The sequence below is a fragment of the Dermochelys coriacea genome, chromosome 13 (genome assembly GCF_009764565.3).
Source record: "Dermochelys coriacea isolate rDerCor1 chromosome 13, rDerCor1.pri.v4, whole genome shotgun sequence".
Taxonomy (NCBI): Eukaryota; Metazoa; Chordata; order Testudines; family Dermochelyidae; genus Dermochelys; species Dermochelys coriacea.
The window spans coordinates 9,749,227-9,772,772 of record NC_050080.1 but is presented as its reverse complement, the minus strand read 5'-3'; the positions used below and the strand labels follow the sequence as shown (position 1 = coordinate 9,772,772).

Genomic DNA, 23,546 nt, shown 5'->3' with positions numbered 1-23,546 from the left:
ACAGTAAATCAGTGCTCTGTTCTCCCCTATGCAACAGGTCTCAGCTTCCCATTGCTAATCAAACAATAGCAGGAGACACGTCATTCAGGAGAAAGCTGTAGTTGACAGGCACAGACTTTGATAATTCGCTGAGGTCTGATTGGCAAAGACATACTTAAAAAGTTCTTCACGATAAGATGGGTTTAAAAGAGTTTTTGAAAGACCTTAGGGCCCAATTCTAATTCAAGAATGACATAAAATGGTCAGAAAATAAGGCTTCTGCTGTAGGAATTCCTACCATAGTCAAAGACTAGCATCAGCAAAGATGCTTAATTATCCACTGCATAGAATAATTCCCTTGTGGAGACTGCTGCATGTACGATAAGTGTAAAGGGCATTGAAGTCAGAATTATCCTGAAAGTCATTAGTCTGAAAAGCAAGGCCAATAGAAGATGATGCAGTAATGGAAACAGTTCAAAACAGTCACATCCTTTCAGCCACTTCTTTTTTTGGCATTCTGCAAACAGCAAGCAGAAAAAAAAATAAAAACTGAGGGATGGATTCTCCTATACCTTACACTATTTTAACTTTATTGATTTCAACTGTGTTACTGCTGATTTCCACCGAAGGCAGTTAGAGTGAAAATTAGGCAGCATCTCAAATTGTCCAGCAAAGTCCCCTACAATACTTTGAAAATGGTCGGGGCAAAGCAATCTCTTACTAACATAATACAATGCATGGACTTTGATCTCAATCAAGGCAATCTACATGGAAATATGGATGTCAAAGCTCTTTTGAAGGCTAGAACCTCAACTTCAAAAAGTTATCCAACATCATAGCAGAGATGCTGAGAAATAATTCTACTGAACTACGGGACTGGCCCTTATGTGGTATATATTTTCTAAGGAACAAACTATTGATATATATCCATCTATAACTTTACGGGTCTGATTTTTAGAGGTGCTGCCAAGTAGCTATGGTTCCAATTGATTTTAGCTGGAGTTAGTGCTCAACACCTCTGAAAATCAGGCTGTATATATTTTCATTCATACAAGTGAACAAAGAGATACTGTATATGAGAGAGAGAACTATTATAGAGCCACGGTTGTGACTCACTTTGTTATAGACATGATTTAAACTCCCTGTAGCTCCTATTTTAAAAACACTCCTTTTAGCGTAAAATGTATCATCATGACTAGTCTTCCACGTCTTTTCACCGTTTTCTGCCCATTTATAATGAAAAGTCTGTGCAGTGTAGAGAGTGTTCATAAGGTGCCTCTCAGAAGTGGGTTTATTAGGTAAGTCTCCATGCTCTAGAGCATCAGTGCACCATTGCATCAGTGCACCGGCTGCAAGGCAGAACTGAAAGAAGACATATATTCCTCCTGAGGCCAATCTAGGAGATGATAGTTGAAAGCAGCAGGGGACAATTAGCCTAGTACCAATCATAAGCAATGTGGTAAGGCATAGGACATGTTCCTGATGGGGGATATCTTGTTGGAACTACAGTGAGATAGCTTCTCTGACAAACCAGATATACCGAGGGCTTGTTTATACTAGGTCACTTGAGATTCACTGATATGAGTAGAAAAAGTATTGTGTGTAACTTACTGTCCTCTAACTCCCTTCATGTTAGCTCAGCCACAGTCCACATTCCCACTACTAACAAAATAACCTCTTTAACAATAAATGAATGCCTGGCCTTTTATGCAGACAGATGAGTTAGAAATGTTAAGTGCCAATATTCATGTTCAGAGGATTCTCTGAGGCTTTGTAGCCTCTGATCCTTCACTGATATTACACACCACTCCTCACCATCATATCAGGCCATGTTGTGGTTCCCATTGTAGTAGCAAGAGCCTCACAGGCTCTAGTTGAGAAGTCTTCATGTCAATCATTGTTGAATTCTCAGGACTCAGAACTTGCTTGTTGCCTGGTAACAATTTTTCACAGCTGCACTAAAATGTGTGTTCTGAAAGGAGGATAGCTTAAATCCTGACAGCAATTATAGGAGAGGCAGACGGCTGCTTTCATTTTAGAAACCAAATATACAAATGGGCCTTCCTGTTCTGTTAGCATTACATTATGATTTAAATAGGCTTCCCCTGTACAAGAAGCTGAGTGTTAAGGTAATAGACCTTTGATGCTGAGTTTTTATGTCAACAGCAGTCCCATACTTCTCTTAGCTGTGAGCCAGTTCAGAAAAGAAGAGATTCTGGAACTAGTTGAAAGAATAGAATATGTTTGGATTTGACTGGTCACTCTTATTCTTCTAGGGCCAAATCCTGAGGTCTTCACTCAATTTTTACTCAGGCTATCTTCTACTTTGCCTAAGTGAGAACCTCAAATTTTGACCTCTAAATTTCACATTGTGTTTATTTGTGGCATCAAATAATAATTATTTAGGGCAAGATATTCAAGAGTGCATAAAATACAGGGATTATATCAGCATTTGTGTGTGAAATGGCCTAAACATCTGCCTGTTAAACATATTATCTGAAGAACAAATTTGTATATTTTTTATAGCTGGCTGAAAATTTTCAAAAGTTTTCACTGGAAAACAGGGACACCATTTTTGTTAAAATGTTCATGGAATGTTTTTCTATTTTATAACCAGCTTTAGTTACCACAGCTCTAAGGCACACTATTGAAGGGGAGGTTTTAGCAACCTGTCTGAATCTTGCTTTAGTGAAGTCCCCTTTTTTAATGAAAATATATGTAATATCCAAGCTATAATAATAATTTGATTTATATTTGTGAATTTAAAGAATAATGAGTGTGACATGTATGATATTAGGGAATGCTATTGTCTGTGATGCAAATCTTGTCATTAAGAACTGCACTTGAAAAATATACGATGTGTGGAAACTGAATGTCATAATGATGTGAGAGACAATTTTCCAAAGCACATATTTTCAGTGTTGATAAGGTAGGTTAAATAACACAAAGGATAAACTTCAAGAGAGTTTTCTTTAGTATAATAGAATGAATTTAGTAATATAGACAAAGTTCATATGAAAGAGAAGGTAAAATCAAAACACTTTTCTCAAATTATCCCTGATTATTGTGCATGTTAGTTCTTGACAGAAGTCCCCAAATTTCTAATTTCTACAGATCTCTATTTATTAGGGAAAGGAGACATTGAAACTGAAGATGATGTGGTGGTAGAAAATTATAAGCAGAGAGAGAAAGAGAGAAATGTTGTGCATATTTCAGAGGAAAATCACATTTCTTCATTCCAGTCTCTTTCATTACTGAATGACTTTTAATTTTATGAGATAAAATTCTCTCCCCTCCTGGAATATACTGTTTGACAATATTACACAATGGCTTTCCTTCTCCTGCCTTCCCTGAAGCCCCCAGAGCACTCTGACACTGACTTCCCTCCTTTTTTCTCTCTGCACCTGGTCTTTCAGTGACATCCTCTCACATGGCTTTAACTTCTGGTTTCCATTCTATAGGGATGACTGATGGATGTCCCTTTTTACCTATCTCTTCCACCCATTACACATTTCAGGGAAGCATTTACAAGGGACTAGATAACAATAGACAAAATAGGACAACAAGACATGAGGTAAATAAGAGGTTGTGTGTGGACAGTACATGGACAGAACATGCTGTACAGGGGTTTGTTCCTACAAAATAACCAAGCCAATCCCAAATGTAATGTATAGTAATCCAATGTATGTGTGTAAATGTGTATAAAGGAAGAGGTTTTTTTGAGTAACTTTGGATTTGTGGTGTACTGGACATCTACCCCTTGCATTTCTGATCAACTCAGCAAAGCTTTTGCCAAATAAAAATACCTGGGTGACAAAATCTGGAATCAAACTAAGTTCTTGGGATACCAAGTGAAAAGAGATCTCAGGGGGGAATCACAACAACACAATGCATCCACTAACAACCTGGTCCATCAATGAGACCATGTCTCCCTTTTCTCTGATTCCCTCCATTGCCCACCATTCCTTCTCTCCACCGCATGACTTTTTGTGAACACCCTCAAGGCTGTACTCAACTCTGCCCTTCTCTACCCATCCATCTTAATCTTACTGTTTTACCCCCAACTCTCCCACTCCACCAATGATGCCCACCTCAAGTTTGTCCACTTCTCCCACAACCATCTCCTATCCATTTTCAACAGTTCTTTCCTGAATAGGTTCACAAGTCCACCCACTTCAAGACCCACCTCTACTTTTTCTACACTGGGAAAATGAGTTGTGTTAGAAAACATGTCACCTATCACTGTTCAGTTAACATGCTGTTAGACACCTGTTAAACACTACTTAGTACCCAGTGGCAAGACAGTGGTGATTGAAAATGTGCTAGTTAGTCATGGTTAATCCTAAGAGGCAACTAATGTGAAAGTTCATATGTCACAGTTGCAGGGTTAACTGCCCTTCTGTCCCCTTTCTGGTATCTCTAAGTGCATCATCTCAGACCTCAGCCCTATCCCTATCTCAGAGTCAAATCATATGATTTTCTCTGTGTATCAACTGTGCTTACCTGTAGGACCAACTGGGTTTAGTGTCTTTGGGACTCTGTGATCAGTAGTATATATATATATATATATATATATAATGACCAGACTGTCTTCTGAAAAGAAAAGTATTGTTTATTCTGCCTCTTCCTGTCTTGGCAATGTCTGTCAACAACCCCCAAGTGTTTGTGGAGAAGCAGTTTACCTCGATCCAGTTTGTTTTCTTCCTTCTTGTTTTTCCTTACAGCCTGTAGCATGGTAGCTTGGCCGAGTATGCATCCACGGGATTCAGGAGGTTTGTACTCAGGATGGCAAGCCTATGCTCAGATGAGAGCTAGCATGAGTTTATGTATGTGAGCTGGGAATTACACCCCTAGCTCGTAGATTAGACGTAGCCCTGAGGTAACACCTGTAAGAATTTAGCCAGGTAACAATGGCTTAATAGAGGGACAGTTGGGAAATAATAAAATAAAATAATAATTAATAATACATAGAATTATCAAGGTCCTTCCAACCATCACTTTGATCTCTTTGCTTGTAACCTCTACCACAGTCCTCCTCGCTTCGACAATACTAGTTTGTCTTTTCAGATTGTAAACTCTTTACAGCAGTGTGATGGGGCGTTCACCCCACACTAGCCCTAAAAGGGTTAATAGAATCACAAGAGGCCAATTATTATGCTGCACCTGGAGGAGAGCTAGGATGCAATGAGGCTTAATTGAGGATGAAGCTCACCAGGGCAGAAACAAGCAGGGCTTCTATAAAGCCAGGGAGCTGGTAACAGAGACCCCCCAGTCACACTCTCTGATACAAGGGGGAGAGGGGCAGGAGTAGGATAATCAATGAGAAGAGCTGAAGCAAACTGTTCAGACAAGCCATAGACTGAAAACTGGTCCTAAAAATTATCTGACCAATACTTAAAATAAAAAAAATATATTCTTGGAAATCGGGATTGGTTTGCAAATAATTTTCAAATGCGGGGGGGGGGACCTTAAATTTGCAAAACATATAATTTGCCATGAATAATTTGATTAGCTCCCTCTAATTGCTACATACCCTCTGCAGCAATAATGATCAGTTTGGGCACCACTGAAATTGTACTACTCCTTCAGTATCTGCATAGAAGGAGCCTTCTTGGTGTTGTTTTGAAATTGCCACTTAGCAATTGAGAGCTAGTTCTGTTTGGTGGTAAATCCCTCTACTTACATTAACTTCAACAGGAGTTGAAGAAGCTCCAGGCTTTATAGGAGCAAGCAATATAGGAGAACTACTTCCTGAATTGTATGTATGTGTTTTTTCTTCAGATAAATATTCTGCTCAGAAAACAAACCTTAGCTTCCTATATGTGTGTTAACTGCAGCTTGCTAATACTGGGTTTCCATTTCTTATCTAAAACCACAAACAGAGAATAATCTCTTCAGTGAAATAGACCTAATAAGTTTTTTATTCACACTTCATTAAGCAATTGAAGGGAGGAAAAATCCGCTTTCAGTGACCTTTCTGTTTTGCACATAATTAAAGACACTGGGATCTTTTATTAAGATTAGCTCAGAGGTTCTACTGATTGCTCCATCCTTCCATGTCATCTTAAGTGATTATAGTGATTTTGTGCCATTGACAGCTGTCTCATTATCTTTACATGGCACTCTCTGGACTTGTTTACCAATACACTAAGGTTAAATGTGGATGTCAAGGCTTAACTATAACTTGGTTGGCCTTAATGTTTATCAGTGTTCTTTGCATTTAAAACCAAGTTAGGAAAGATTGCAAGAGACATTAACTGTGCTGATCGTGTCTTTTGTCAGCATATTCAATGCAACATAACAGCAGGGTAGACTTCACATATTTCATATCATTTTGTCATAAAGTTGTAATGGATTTTATTGGTCTACAGCAGAGTTACAGCAAAGTGAGTACCCTGCCAGCAAGCTTAGGTGAATCCAAACCCATGTGCTCCAAGGCCATTTAACTGAAAAGCTTGTTCTGTGGTGTAAGTTTGGCTGCTTTTGTGCACTGAGGAATCACAAAGTACCCACATGAGCTCTATATGAGAAATCGTAACATCTGGAATGCCAGCTCCTTTCAGCCACCCAAAGTGCTGACATGTTCACTGAATCAAACACTGCTTTGATGTTGATATATGTCACATGAAGCAGTTGATTAAATTCTCAGTGCAACTCAGCCAGAAGCTGGGAGGTAAGGACAGAATCCATAGTCATCTGCTCACCAGTGAAACCTGATTGCAATGGATGATGATGTCTGTTAAGGAAAGGCTATATCCTACCAAGCAGAACATGAGCAAAGTACCTTTCCAAGGACTGATGATAATGAGATCAACCTGTAGTTCCTACACTAGTTGCAAGATCCTTTGTGCTTGTACAATATGATGCTGTCTTTCTATTCTGATGGTACTTTGCTTGATGCCCACACTTCTAAGAACAGTTGATACAGGCCATTGCTCACTGGTTACAAGGTGCCTCTGAGTAGCTTGGGTGGAATACCAGCAGGTCCAGCAGCATATCAATTCCATAACTTTTGGATGGCCTTTCATACTTCCTTGAATGATGGAGTATCAGTGTTTGTCTCTGAGTCTGCAGCCATGCAGTTTGCCTGGTCATGTAGTTCTGGACAGTCATCAGCAGGTGCATGGTTCAGCACACTTTCATAATGTATTTTCAATCACACAATGTCAAAGGACAAGTGTTGGTGCCATTTGGAGTACCTCAACTAAAGGGACCTATCACAGTTTTATATCCAGTTTGATTGCAGCTAGTTATGGCATTGAAATCTCCGAACGTGTGCAGTGTGTCATATAGTGGAGTTGACTCAATCATTGTTGTTAGTTGATGGTAGAATCTATCCTTTTCCGCATCTTCTGTTGCATCTTTTGTTGGTACGTTGGCCACAATGATAGATAAGTGTCCATGATAATTTTGGCACTGAACATAGTTCCATGTGGTGAAAATCTGTGTTAGAGGTTGTCCACTAACAAATGCCACACTTTAAGTTCAGTGTGGATAACCGGGATGGAGAGAGGCTGCTCCTTCCACAGATGGGCCTCTATGATACAAGCGATTACAAACCTGTGACAGGTGAATCCTTAGATAAGAGCTGTTTTGTACCCAGTATCCCTGAGTGTTAACGCATTCTATGTGATGACATGGAATGCACCTCTATGGTCTGGTTTGGACTTCCAGGAAGTTGCAATCATTGGGGTTGTATCTTCCCTAAATTGGGTTTGGGTCATGCCCATCCTATGCATGCTGAACATGTCTGTCCTCCTGGAGTCAGTAATAGTGGACTTGAACCCTGGTGGTGTTGTTCCGGTGTGTCATGGTTGGTTGCCCATTCATTTCAGTCTGCCTCCTTGACAGCATCCCCCTTCCCAGGAACTCTCCTGCCACATGCCATTGGTTCCTGAGGGCATGAATGACCATTATGAAGATCAAGCTCTTCTTCTGCCCCTAGTTCTACACTAGAACTGAAAGTTGATAAGGAGCAACTCTGGGCCCAGGTAACCCTGCCCAGATGCACCTGCAGAGAGTCCTCCAGCTGGAGTTGGAGCTTAGGAGGGAGCCAAGACAGCTCAGAAGGGGCCTGACAAGGCAGGGAAAGGGACCTACCCTGAGAGCTCCTGAGAATGGGTGATGCAGATACCTTCTGCTGGAGACGAAGAGCCTGTCTGTTGACCCTGAAGGGGCTGAAGGTTGAACTAGTACATTTCCTCTTACTACTTTGAGGCAGACTGCAAGACTTTGACAAGAAAGTGGTGATAGGAAGTGGCCCAGGGAGGCAGCATTAAGGAACTGCTGGGATCTGGACATCTGGTAGCCCTTACAGGGCTCTGGGCCAGAGCCCAGTGGAGTTGGGAGGGCCAGGGTTCCTCTACAAACCTCACCCCCAATAAGAAGGGGACAAAATGCCTCACCTTTTATACTCCCCTGCTGGATGAAGGAGGGAGAGGGTAAATGACTTTTGAACCCCGTCAGCCACTGGACACTCATAGGGGGGTGAATAGTTGAACCCCATATCTTCCTAATAACCTTTCACACTGGGTACATAAAAGACTTAGGGGTAATTTGACTGTAGGGTCGAATCAAACCATTTTAAAAGACAGACCTCCAGTAGGCATGAAGGTGTCCCAGGTTAAAAAGTAGAGATGTGGTGAACAGAGGCGTAACCCCCTAGCCACTAGGTAGTGCCACAAGCAAACACTGTCCATCAAACAGTCACTGCATCCACTGTCATGGCTTATCCATCTTCACCACTGTTAGGAGAACTTGGCCCTTATCTGCTGGGTCCATTGTTGCCCTTTGCTTAGTACCCTGGGGAGGGGCCCTTATCAGATACTACCAACTGTGGCCAGATGGACCCAAGGCTCATGTGGGCAGGGACAACCACACTCTGACGTAGAGCAGTTTACACTGCAATTACCTGCTACCCAGAGATGAATGATGTGTCCTTTATATCCCAAAGGAAAGGACCAATTTATATTGTTATAGCTATCTCACTTTACAGTGATAGATATAGATACACACACTCTAATTTATTGTAGTTAGTCCCCCATTTATGGCAATAGTTAGCATTTTTTGCATTTCCAATTTGTGGAGTATATCTCTCCTATAATGAAATATTCCACTGAGATCTAGCCATCAAAGATCCTGTGCTAATCTGAAAGCCCTACAAAATGGGATACTTTCCTTTATATCAGCACCGTGAAATATCACCAGATAAGAGGACTTCAGAGCGCTGGGTAAATCTTGAGTTGTTGAATTGACAGTGAGGCAATAATAATTAATAAGAAGAATGAAATCCAATTGTTATGCCATAGTTTCATGTTGATGCTGCTGTTTTTAGGGTGCAGAATGGGCAGGGGCTGGAGACCAACTGATAACCTAAGCGAGAAAGAAAGAATGAATGTACCATCTGTTCTAATCAATCAATGAATACAGCACTCTGAAATATTGCCCCTTGGCTCAAGCAGTTTAGCCAATATTTGGGGCCTTGCTGGGTTCTTTCTCTTAGGAGGAGAAATAGATGATAGGAGTCAGGTGTTTCTTTGGTTCAACAATGTTTATTTCAAAGTATGCTTACAAAGTCCTGTTTCTCTGAAAACAGTAAGAACAAAAAGCAGGAGGCAGTTTCCTAGTTCAGAAACCCAAACTTGCTTTCCTGTGTCCCAAGGAGCTCTGTCTCTACACCCTCCCAGGATTACACTGCCAGTGCTTCTCCGGCTTTCTTCTGGCTTACTCATTGCTTTTTGCTTCTGTCACACACAGCTCCACCAATCAATGACCGGTGCCTTTGTTTTCACTCAGGGAAACCCCTCATTCTCCCTGATGAGTTAGTTCTTCCTCAGTACTTGTCATTTAGTACAGTGTCTTGGCTGGTGGCTTCTTAATGTTTCCAACTGTGTTACTCCATAAAGCAGTTTAATTGGCTTTTCCATTTAGCCAGAATGTAGGGTGGCTAGCCTGGCTCTTACCGGGTCTTTGAATGCTTTTAGATCAAAGACACACTGGCAGCTTTTTTTTCCACCAAAAGCATCCGATGAAGTGAGCTGTAGCTCACGAAAGCTTATGCTCTAATAAATTTGTTAGTCTCTAAGGTGCCACAAGTACTCCTTTTCTTTTTACTTGCAGCTATAGTTTCATTGGTTGCAGCTTATCTTGATGTAGGGTTGTGAACATGGTATGCAGAGTATTTGGATCACTGTAGTAAAAAAATAAAATAGAAATCAGTAGGATGATTTGTCACATTTCTCCCTGCTCTAGCCTACCAATGTCAAAGATTTACTATGCTCGTCATTTATTGTATTGTGGTAGCCTCTAAAAGCCCCAACTGATATCGGTGCTAGGCATTGCACAGGCACATAGTGAGAGATTGTCCCTGCTTAAAATCTCAATAGACAAGAAAAAAAATTATGGGCAGGGAAACAGAGGCATAGAGAAGCGAAGTGACTTTCCAGGGTCCCACAGCAGGTGCTTGGAATAGAATCCAACTTCCCTGATGCCTAGGCTATTGACCATGTACTGGACTATGCAGCCTCTCCGAAGATTTCTTGAGGAGGCACCCTGAAGGTCACTGAATTTGTCAGACCCAGAAAAAAGTGCTTCTTCCATCAACTTCACTTTCTCATGGTGCTGGAGGTAGATGCAATATTTAAACTCCACCGCACAAAACTGTCATTACTTTCTGCTTTGAATTCAAGCACAGTCTAATCTCCTAATGCTTTCCCAGTGCCAAGCAGTACTTTAACCATCTATCTTTTCGTTTGGTATCACTTTCTCTGTTTGAGAGAATTAATTGTCTGGGATTGCCAGAAATAACTACAATTCACACAGCAGTTACCCCAGCCATTAGTCTGAAAGTGGCTACAATCACCTTCTCCTGAATTATTCAGCTAAGAGGTCATGAGTAGCAAATGCAATGAAAAGCCATTTGCTTTAGTGCCATTAGCACACTTTGGAGATAATTATATAATTTTTCAAGTATTCCTAGGGATTTACTTCAGCAGTATAATCATGTGTGTGAACTTCAGCAATGGGAAATTATAGATAATTTCTGTTTGTTTTTCTTCTGTTTCTATAGTAATAAAAGAAATTATTAAAAAACAGAGCACTTTGTTCTGATAAGTCATGTTAACACAGTCCCTGAAATAAACAACACTGCTAAAAGAATGGAGTCACCCCCTAAAAGTAACGCAGTAAAGTTTTCTATATGTCAGCAAATACTCTTCCATTGATTAAATCCATCAACAGACAAAGACTTACAAGGCCCCGATTCTCAATTGATGTAAGTCAACATAGCTCCATTGCCTTCAGTGGACCTACATCAGTTTATACCATGTGAACATTTGGATCCTAGTATTCATCACTGATATATCACCAGTACACCAGAGATTAATTTGACCCAGTGACTTCTTCTCCCTTTTCTTATTATCCACTGACAGCTAGATACTGAATTAAATTAATAAAGTTGCAGCCTCATTAAATCACATCCCTCACATCTTGGGTTGCTTCTGGCACAATGACACTTTCATTGCTCATCAGTCCTGCTTCCTGCATGTATTCAGTCATATTTGCATGGTTTTCTGAGCAAAACAAGTTTGTACTATGTCTTACTCCTGTTAGTACTTTAGAGACCACTATGGGAGGGGAGCTTGCTTTGATTTTGGGTCAGACGTAATTAATAGAAGTATTAATTTAGTTCTCATTACAAAATCATTGATAATTGTTGTCAGAACCAGCAAGGCCTCTACTTGACTTTAAATTCACGTTTTGTTTGCAGGGCTGGTAGATTAGAAGATCTTTGGACTTGGAAACTAAGTATTTTTATGTGAAATCATTGACATAAACACAAACTCTATGTGCCAGATTGTCAGTTGATGTAAACTATAGTAGAGCTATGCCAATTTCAACAGCTGAGATTCTGGCCCCCTTAGTCCATTTTTAGATTCAGTAAGTCTAACTGTGATTTGAAACACAAAACAGAGGAGAAGGGAAACAGGAAGTGTCACTTTTTTTTCATGTAAAGGATCCCAGTGTAATTGAAGCAGATGGGGGAAAATATTTCAAGTACTAAAGAAGTTTCCAAAATTATGGTTCTACAAAAATGTTTCAAATGTTAAAAGATTGATGAATTGGATGAGGTAAAATGGCATACATGGAAAAAAAATAAACTGGGCACGATATCTTTATAGACTCACAAATGTACATGCAATTGAGTCATTTGCATGCACAATTATTCTGGTTACATGCACAAGTAAATCTAACTCCCCATTTGTATGCTCAGCTGCGCAATTGGGAAAAATTGTGATAAACACATGCAAATTACCGGTGCAGTTTTGTGTGCATTCTGCACATGAAATTGTATGCCTAAACTGTGTGAAAATTGAAATCTTTCTGGCTAACAGAAAAGAATAAGCTGACTTTGAAAGATATATGGTAATCTTTCTTGGATATATATGATTATGCATATAATGTCTAACAATTTAAGTAGTTCCACTTGTTATGAATAATTCATCAAGATGTACATATATATGTATAATTATTATTATTATTAATAATAATAATAATATTAATTATTTCTATAGTGCCAGAAAAGACAAGAAGGCAGTGATGCATCGGAGGTCGATATGATCAGCTTCAGGCGAAAAAGACAATTAGCAGCAGGGAATTTGGACAGATCAGGAGGGGTGATGTGAGGTATGGCGAAGAACAGCGATTTAGAGGTCACAAGGCAACAGAGAGCAAAGACGTGATAAACAAGGGTTTTAACAGTGGTGATGGAGCAAAAAGGACATATTTGGTAGGTATCCTTTCCCTTGCCACTATGCTAGCATTTCCTTGTTGCTCACTCTGAACCCCAAATGCTCAAAGGCCTATTTTTGAGCACATTTCAGCGTGTACCTGCCTTAGATGCATAAAACCCATGATGTGTGCATAAAACCCAATTTATGCACATGCATCGGAAGAGAGGGCAGTATATCTGGGTCAGGTTCTCCATTTTGCAGGTTTGAGCCATCCAGAAAGGACAAGGCTTGAAAGGTCATCACCAAATGGTCTTCAGTTCTACAGCCAGGACATGCTGAGCCTAGCTGAATGAGTCCCATAAGTGTGGCTACACTGAAGCTTTAATACAGCTTTGCTTTAATAGTCTGGATCTGAGCTATGTACCAGACTTAAAACCAACGGTATCCTGCTTTTGTCACCTCCCTATGAGAGTTTAGGGTAAAGTATTCAATATTAGAGTTTTTTACCTCCCTATTAGAGTTTAGGGTAGAGTATTGTAAAGAAAGTGATGTAAGTTGCTATAAAGAAAGGGATTTGAATGGTGTTTAGTTTTGTTTTAGCTCAGATAAAGTCTCTGCTTTTCCTAGATGCTCTGAATAAAGCTTGAATTACAATTAATCTCCAAAGAAATACTTAAAGTAGCTGTTTCTTAGCTTAGAAAAATAAGCTTCCCCCTCCACCCAAGAGATAACTTAATCCTGATGAAAATAAATGGTAAGTCACTCTCATACCTTTCACCACACCTTTTAATGATAATGCTTGCAACTAGTTGGTTTTTATTTTATTTTATTTTATTTTCAAAAATTGGGCAAAAAAAATTGGCAAAATATTTTGTGGACTTTTTTTTCTTTTCTTTTCTTTTTTGCCATTTTTAACCAGCTCTATTAATGTAAGTTCTGTAGTCACAGAATGTCCTTAGGCAAAATAATGAGAGTAACAAAAATACTGCTAAATTCAGGGAACAGTGTAAACACTGCTGCAACTTTGTCTAGTCAAAAAGATAACACTGCCAAGTGTCTAAGGCACAACCCATAGCATGGCCTGCAGCTGAAAGAGCTTCTGCACAAGGCATCAGCTCTGACCTGAGGGAGACCTCCGGTAGAGTGAGAAGGTAGTTCAGTCTCCATGGCTCATTCGTTCCTTGGCTTCTCTTTCAACAGAGGGGCTCCTCATGTTGGCATTTAGTGAGCTGTGTGAACACTGTTTGCTAGAAACCGTATTGAGATTTAGCCAACTGACATATGGCCCAATTCTGCCACTCCTAATCATGCTAAGTAGATCTTTACCACATTTACACTTGCTCCTCGAGTAGCCCCATTGTGGACCTGCTCATGGAGTAAGTACTCTGTCTTTAATGATAGCAAGTCAGAGTGATGATTTTCATACTTAAAAACAAAGTAGTGGTTCAATCCCTTGTCTGCTCCAGTGTTCATAAAGAGATTGCCAGTCTGGCCTTAGTTTCCTTCCTGTTTCTATGACACCTTCTTTAAAAAAACATTCTATTGGGAGTCAAGTCAGTAGCCCAACTACCGTTCTCTGGAAAGTCCTGTTTTGAGTAGCTCAATGCAGCATTTGGAAAAATTAAATTTAAAATTCAAGATTTTGCAACAAATGTAACTATATCTTTGAACTATTATTCTTCAGCTTTGCCCTGTGTGGTAAATGTGTTGTTCAGGCTCAAATGTGAGAATGTTCCAAGTGTAATATGGCTGAATATTTACAAGTAGCAAGAAATGTCAGAATTTGTCAATAGGGCAAATGATAGTCAGGCTTCTCAGTAGTCTAGGTATTGTAACCATCTCCAGCAAATCATGCCTCAGAAACCATTTTCTAGTGGGAGATATAATAAAAGTGAAAAGCATTTTTATAGCATGCAGGAAGCTATAAATTGTTGGAGGCATTTTTTATTATTATTTCTGTGCGGTAAATAACATTCTGGGGTATGTCATAAAAGGTTTGGAAACTGAGAGTCTTTTGTAATTATTCAAATGAGATTGACTCATTTCTACTTAAATTTAGACAACAAAAGAAATGCAGAGTGTGTGTGTGTGTGTGTGTGTGTGAAATGTGTTTACTAGCTCTGTTGTTTCCTACAGACATAGGCCAAGGACTGATAATTATAAAATTGTAGATGTATGAAGCATTTTTTGGTGTTTGAGTGTGCACAAACAATTACAGTATTAGGCTCAAAGTGAAGGTTGATGGACTTCATGGTGAAAATGAATGCATTGTAAGGCGTCCGCCTTTTGTTCATTTACAAACATTGCAGATATTTTGATGTTAGCCATTACCCCTGTAGAACATTTTTTGTAGAACATTGACACATATCTGATTTTTTTAAAGTATTTTCTCCTTCAAACACAAAGAGCATTGTTTTATTTCCATGTCTTTTCTTAATATATTTTGTATCACACAAATATTACACAGTGCCATAGCTCAAGTGCAAATATATGTGGCCTTATTCTAGCTCTGGTGTGGGAAGTGGGAAGTAAAATGTACCGATTTTTTTTTTTATACAAGCAACAGAATGTGACATCTCCAAAGAAGCCAAAAGAACTGCAGATGAAAAATCTGTCTATGCACTGTATCTGCCAGGGGATGTTGCCTATATCAAAGGTTGCACCCTGCTTAATTGTCAGTTAATGCATGTTTTACTGTTAGCTGGTAGTGCTATCTGGGGATGCATATTGCTGCTGCTAAGTGCACCAAATGTGTGGAACTCTAGTCTGCCTGTTTGTATCATGCATAGACTGCATGTTTACTTCCCATCACTGGTTTAGTTAGGGGTTGGCTCGAGAATGTCTACATTATTCATTGTTGGGTCATTGTACATGTTGTCCAAAAGCGCTTTAGAATTATGTGCATTGCCACAACAGCAGGTCAAATGATTTATTGCAAATAATTCATCTGTGCGAATTTGGGTATTTTCTTTGAGAAATTTTTCATTTGACCCAGTACTAAGTGCTGCATTAATGAAGTGTGTGGTTGCAATTATAAAGGCCTGCATGTATTTTAGGAACCATTAGTAGCACTGGTGTGACATAGATCAGTATGACTTAGCAATTTCAGTGACTGTTTCTTACAGGGAACACTGGCTTATGGTTACCATGGAATGACATGTAAAGTTTTATTGTGTCCTAATGCAGTTATTATGTCCTAATGCACGTCACCTCCCCTGTAGCTATGTTGGTCTCAGATTAGTAGAGCAAGGTGGATGAGGGAATATCTTTTATTGGACCAGCTTCTGCTGATGACCAAGGCAAGCTTTCGAGCTTATACAGAGCTCTTCTTCAGGTCTGGGAACTGTACCCCGCATGTCACAGCTAAATACAAGGTGGATTGTTTAGCACTTCCCCTGTAACACATTTTCTACAAATAGCTCTTGACATTGGATTTCATTCAATCCTCGGGTTTTTGTTTTGTCTCTTGAATTCTGTTGTTTGCAAGCTTCAGCTGCCTGTTCTGAGATATGGGATGTCAGTAACAATGAGGGTTTGGTGTCAGCCAGTAGTGACTAGTTGCACTTTGGATGACAATAACATACTGAATGTGAGGGACACGGATAAGATGGGAAACAAAATGTGGAAATTGTCATTTTAAAATCATACTAAAATTTAAGAACTTGCACATATTTCTTGGAAATTCTTCCTTATCAACATGTCTGTGGAAAATAGGTCACAAATCCGATGTTTGTAAAAGGCAGCTTATAACGTGTTTTCAGAACCCTCATACTTCACCATCTGCATTGTGTCATTTCAAAACTTTCCCTTTTCTTCAACAAACCAGATTCTCAAAAAATTGTAAAAAGAAAAGGAGTACTTGTGGCACCTTAGAGACTAACAAATTTATCAGAGCATAAGCTTTCGTGAGCTACAGCTCACTTCATCGGATGCATTTGGTGGAAAAAACAGAGGAGAGATTTATATACACACACACAGAGAACATGAAACAATGGGTTTATCATACACACTGTAAGGAGAGTGATCACTTAAGATAAGCCATCACCAGCAGCGGGGGGGGAAAGGAGGAAAACCTTTCATGGTGACAAGCAAGGTAGGCTAATTCCAGCAGTTAACAAGAATATCAGAAAAAGAAAAGGAGTACTTGTGGCACCTTAGAGACTAACAAATTTATTAGAGCATAAGCTTTCGTGAGCTACAGCTCACTTCATCGGATGCATTTGGTGGAAAAAACAGAGGAGAGATTTATATACACACACACACAGAGAACATGAAACAATGGGTTTATCATACACACTGTAAGGAGAAAAAAGAAAAGGAGTACTTGTGGCACCTTAGAGACTAACAAATTTATTACAGCATAAGCTTTCATGAGCTACAGCTCACTTCATCTGTAGCTCACGAAAGCTTATGCTCTAATAAATTTGTTAGTCTCTAAGGTGCCACAAGTACTCCTTTTCTTTTTGCGAATACAGACTAACAGGGCTGCTACTCTGAAACTGTAAGGAGAGTGATCACTTAAGATAAGCCATCACCAGCAGCAGGGGGGGAAAGGAGGAAAACCTTTCATGGTGACAAGCAAGGTAGGCTAATTCCAGCAGTTAACAAGAATATCAGAGGAACAGTGGGGGGTGGGATGGGAGGGAGAAATACCATGGGGAAATAGTTTTACTTTGTGTAATGACTCATCCATTCCCAGTCTCTATTCAAGCCTAAGTTAATTGTATCCAGTTTGCAAATTAATTCCAATTCAGCAGTCTCTCCTTGGAGTCTGTTTTTGAAGCTTTTTTGTTTAAATATAGCCACTCTTAGGTCTGTGATCGAGTGACCAGAGAAATTGAAGTGTTCTCCAACTGGTTTTTGAATGTTATAATTCTTGACGTCTGATTTGTGTCCATTCATTCTTTTACATAGAGACTGTCCAGTTTGGCCAATGTACATGGCAGGGGGGCATTGCTGGCACATGATGGCATATATCACATATCACAGCAATGATATATGATGATGGCTTAAGTGATCACTCTCCTTACAGTGTGTATGATAAACCCATTGTTTCATGTTCTCTGTGTGTGTGTATATAAATCTCTCCTCTGTTTTTTCCACCAAATGCATCCGATGAAGTGAGCTGTAGCTCACGAAAGCTTATGCTCTAATAAATTTGTTAGTCTCTAAGGTGCCACAAGTACTCCTTTTCTTTTTGCGAATACAGACTAACACGGCTGGTACTCTGAAACCTGTCAAATAATTGTGGTAACACTTCCAAACACTTGAAAGTCTGTCACAGAGATTCTAAGTCCATTTGAAGAAGAGGATAAGAAGCTGCTATGCTTTACACATCAGGATCGCTGTCTTAATACATAATGAGCCACTCTGTTCCTCAATAGTAGAGCTTGAGGAGATTAGGAAACTCCTTCTCTTTGAAAATAAGGGCATTACCCCAGGGGGTGGAGAAAAGTAAAAATGAACTCATCCTCTAACATTTTGGTTAACGTATATTGATTCAAAAGCAGCAACCATTGAGAACTTCAATGCTGCTTCCCCTGTAGACCAGGGACAGTGCTGAGCAAAACTTTAAGAAGCTAGGCTTCTTCCTCCTTCAATCTTAAAAAAAAAAAATAAAAAGAAAGAAAGGAGAATCTTTGTTACCTTATGTCCTGGCCCCATCATGTCTAAGAGCTGACTAGACAATCCCAAACAGCCAAGCATTCTGATCAGAATGTTTGTATCTTTTAGTTGAATTTACCAACAGGTAAATTATGGTCTGATGGAATGGGAGAAAATAACAAGAATCACTATAAAACAAGAGAAAATATTGTGGTAAATAAAATCCCACCCCAAAATATCATACGGATTATCAGATTATGTAAATTGGCACATCTTTATGATAGTAAATGGTGTGGCATCAATTTACATCAGCTGAAGACTTGGCCCTACATCTTTGAAGATAAATTTTCCTTTGCAGCATGTAAAATTGTGATTGGATTTATAATGGTTTAGGAAAAGGAACCTGGAAAAATATAACTCTTGTTTGGAAAGCCCTTCCACAATCACTTAAAGCCCATTTATAAAAATAGTTTGCTAACTCATGCTTATTTAGCCATGCTATGAGAAATGTAATGCAGTAGGAGCCAATGTGTTAAGGGAAAGCAGAGAGAATTTCAGGACCAAACAAGTAGCTGACAAGTTTTAAAGTTGAAAAATTCATCCAAGGTGATCAAGAGCATTTAAGTGAATGTTATAAGTATATGTGCTGCAGTGTATGTTCATGAAATCATGCTAATCAAAGGACTAAACCTGAACATTCTTAACAGGTTTAGTACTCAGGTTTACAAGGTGAAAGCTGCAAGGGTGTTCACTTCATAACCTGGGACCATAAATCATTATTTCCAGTGGAAAATTGTACTGACTGGAGCATTAATTTGTAACTCAAGCAGCTATTTCCATCACAAAAATCTCTTTTCATATCTCAAATAAATCCTTGAGCAGTTTAATCAACTTTTTTACACTGTAGCATATGGAAAACCACAATGTCCTTAAAATTATAGGGTGGGTTGCTTGTTTTGTTATTAAACATGAATTGCAAATATTTGAACTATAAATCAAAGAAAGCAAGGATAGAATGATACGTTTCCTAATGGCTATGCCTCGGGTGTTTTGTTTTTTGTTTTTTTTTGGTGGGGGTGGGTGTTGTTTTTTTCTGTAACAAGTTATCTGCATACATCTGTATAGCTGAATAGTTATTGTGCAAAAAGCTATCATTATATGTAATTGAACATCAAGCAACTATTTCATTAATGGACCCATTATCAGAAAGTACAGTGACATTAAAATATCTGCATGTTGTTACCATAGATACCTGAGTTCTCTATCACACTTCATACATACACACTGCATGCTATTCCAAGCATTTTGTATAGCTGCTAATGTACTTTGATAGACATAATTACCCCAGGTATGCTAGACAATCTTTATTTGAATGCTTTGAATCAGATGAAAGTGTTGTAAATGCAAATGCTCAAGAAAATAACTTTGTAATTCATAATTCATCTAATCCGAACAGGAGATGTTTTAACTAAAGAATTTTAAATTTGTCTGGTACATTGTGTTTTACAAATCTGTGGAAGAAGCACACTTATTTAAAACCTTTTATTAAGACAACACTACAATAAAATGCTAACATACTATATTGTGCATTACGTATTACTATTCAGGATCAGGTTAATATTCAAAGAACCTGGCTAAAGATTCTGGCTTGCTGGTGGGGGAGCCGTCGTATGATTTCGCTAAAAAGAGTGATCAATTTTCTAAATACCTATCACTATTTTGTTTGCATGAGAGATGTGATGGAGGGCTGACAGCATTTGTTCAAAGGGACTTGATTGTCTTCAATGGACACACACTTGTCTGAGCAGCGCAGGGTTATGAAAAGTAGGAACAATAATGTTTACTCTTACTAGGAGCGCTCATATAGTACACGTTCAAAGACCTTTACAATCTTTAATTTGTCCTCACAACCCCATGAGGTAGGTATATGGGTGAGTAGTACTATCCCCATTTTCAATAGGGAAACTAAATCAGAGAGATTAAATGACTTGCCCAGAATCACATAGCAAAGCAGTGGTAGATGTAGGACTAGAAGTAGTCTTCTATCTCATAGTCCTGTGCTTTAACAACTAGCCTATGCTGCCTATTGGAACAGTAGGCAAGAAATGAAAATAGTAAAATAGAACATTCCCAGAAAACAGTTGTATCACTCGCCTTGCTGTCACAACCTCCAGAATGAGACCCAGTATAAAACTATCAGGTAAAAGCCTTCACAAATGCATGCACTTGTCTCTGGCAAGAATTCAATTGCCACATTCTACCATTGATTTGTATGCAGAATGCTCCATTGATTTAAGTAGGGAGATTTGCCTGTGGATCAATGGTAGGATAAATACTACAGGATGATCGTTCAAGAAAACAGCTTTTTCTAAAGGGTTTGAATTTTAAGGTACCACGATACCATATGATCTTAACACAATGATAAAATATAAAAGCCAAGGAAGACACAATTCATTAGGTTTCAGAGTAGCAGCCGTGTTAGTCTGTATTCGCAAAAAGAAAAGGAGTACTTGTGGCACTTTAGAGACTAACAAATTTATTAGAGCATAAGCTTTCGTGCATCCGATGAAGTGAGCTGTAGCTCACGAAAGCTTATGCTCTAATAAATTTGTTAGTCTCTAAGGTGCCACAAGTACTCCTTTTCTTTTTACAATTCATTAGCAGTGTATAGCACCATTTTTTTCCTGATGGTATTATTTCTTGTTTCTAATATGTGGGAACTGAAGGAAGTGAAACAGGGTTTAGAATCCCATTGTACCAGGCATTGTACAAATAAAACAAAGAGAGTCCCTGTCCAAGAGCTCTCAGTACAATATGCAATATACGAAGGCTGCCAAAGAATATAGTTTGCCAATTCGCTCAGCTGAAAATCTATTGGGCAATTTTGCTCTGGGCATTTCCATTGGGGCTCATTCAGAGAAACCAGTGCTCTCTCCATCTATATTTCCTGTTTTCCCTTTTCTCTATCTCCCACCAGACATTGGGAGCCAGATCTTAGAGGGGCTGAGAACCCACGGCTCCCATTCACTAAACTTGGGTTTATGGTTGTCCAGAACTTCTAAAGATCAGGTCCTTGGTTTTCCTTTTTCTTCTGGGTCTTTTGGATTTTTCATGAGTAGGTTTTCTTTTATAGTCCAAGTGTAATACCGACAGACCCCCGTCATAGGCAGCCAGGATCAAACCTGGGACCTCTGGAGCTTAGCACATGAGCTAAAAGATACAAGTCTCTTAGCCAGGGCTGTAGCAGACTCATCAATCTCTAGTTGGTCTAGCTACCACTAGAGGAAGAAAGAGTGCCACACCAAGCAGGCATGGGTTACACAAGCGTAGATGGAAGTCATTTTTAGTTATTTCTGGGATGGAACTGTGTTTGTAGGTAAAAAGAAATTGTACAAAGTAATGTACAAAATAATGACGGATGTATTGAACCAATTCTACTGCCACTTACATGACTACAAACCCACTGATTTTGATGCAGTTGCATGAGTAAAAAGAAAAGGAGTACTTGTGGCACCTTAGAGACTAACAAATTTATTTGAGCATAAACTTTCGTGAGCTACAGCTCACTTCATCGGATGCTCAAATAAATTTGTTAGTCTCTAAGGTGCCACAAATACTCCTTTTCTTTTTGCGAATACTGACTAACACGGCTGCTACTCTGAAAGTTGCATGAGTGTAAGAGACAGCAGAATTCGACCTCTGGCTAATGAATCAAATAACATAATCTAAATTGCTTATGACTAAATATGTGTGTTGACTTAAATTTTCAGTTTCATTTCTTTGAAATATTATATTTTATCTAATTGGTAGCTCTGCTTATAATGGCTTTTTTCTGCATTTCTAAAAAATGACTATGAAAGTGTTGGGCCAGATTCTCAGCACAACAGGAAAATGGAGTGTGCAAAGGAGGCTTGAAGCTTGGATTGACCTAGTCTGGTTCAGTGATGCTAGGTAGAGAAGCCTTATCATGTGGAATGCTGAGCACAGTTCCCTCCACTTCCATTGGAGTCAGCGCCTTGCAGGATTAGCCCTTCCGTGAATTTACCTGTGAAAATCCCTCTCTGTAACTGAAAGATCAAGTGTAAGGGCCTAAAAGAGAGTTGAAAAAACTGTTGTTCTATATTAATTGTAGGCAGACCTCAAGGAATTAACTAATTCTTCCCTGCTGAGTCTATGGAGGGAAAGTACAATGAGAAATTCTGAAATCACGTCAAAACAAGTCATTTCTCTTGGGCGCAGACTGTCAATTGTGATGAATTATGTGTGGTAGTTTTGTGATGTGGGCAGTGACCTGCTAGGAATATAGATGATGCTAACAAGTTTATTATGTGGCAACCTCTTGTCAGAAGAAAAGCAAGATCTCCAAAATTACAAGCAACAATAAGTCTGATTTCAGGTCTCATTAAAGTGTACTTTAACCCAAAGCTGTACGGCAAAGAGGCTCAACCCTTCATCCCATTCAGGTTTCAGAGTAGCAGTCGTGTTAGTCTGTATTCGCAAAAAGAAAAGGAGAACTTGTGGCACTTTAGAGACTAACAAACGTATTTGAGCATAAGCTTTCGTGAGCTACAGCTCACTTCATCGGATGCATTCAGTGAAAAATAGAGTGGGGAGATTTATATATATAGAGAACATGAAACAATGGGTGTTACCATACACACTGTAAGGAGAGTGATCACTGAAGATGAGCTTACAGTGTGTATGGTAACACCAATTGTTTCATGTTCTCTGTGTATATAAATCTTCCCACTGTATTTTCCATTGAATGCATCCGATGAAGAGAGCTGTAGCTCATGAAAGCTTATGCTCAAATAAATTTGTTAGTCTCTAAGGTGCCACAAGTACTCCTTTTCTTCATCCAATTCATTTTCACAGAAAATATAAAGAAACAATGTCTGAATAGCTTTACTTTTTTTCTAAAGCACTGTGTTTAAACACTAATTCTAATATTTTCCCTGTGATGAATTCTTCTTCCACATTCTGTGGCATTGCAGCAATACAGAAACCTGGAAAAGAAAAGAGATGTGAAATTACTTCAGTGGGACTGTGACTCAAGTTTAAGTCAAGTGGCTTTTTTCCTACTACTTGCCTGTGCTCTTTTCAAAGTGCACAGTTTCACACAGAATTGGGTTGTTTTTGGATTAATACATTTGAAAATTAAGTTGATCTATAACCAATTTTCTCCTCATTTAAACAGTGACCTGCAAATGTTACTCCAGGGACCAAAACAGG

The 23,546-nt window shown here is 39.1% G+C and overlaps 1 long non-coding RNA gene across 1 annotated transcript in view; it reads left to right on the top strand.

Moving 5' to 3' along the window:
* The first annotated feature begins 5,125 nt into the window (after window positions 1-5,125).
* Window positions 5,126-23,546, top strand: part of LOC122456527 — a 67,502-nt gene continuing 49,081 nt past the window's right edge. The window contains exons 1-2 of the long non-coding RNA XR_006275462.1: window positions 5,126-5,644; window positions 12,552-12,766. This is a non-coding gene — a long non-coding RNA (uncharacterized LOC122456527). The remainder of the gene's footprint in view (window positions 5,645-12,551; window positions 12,767-23,546) is intronic.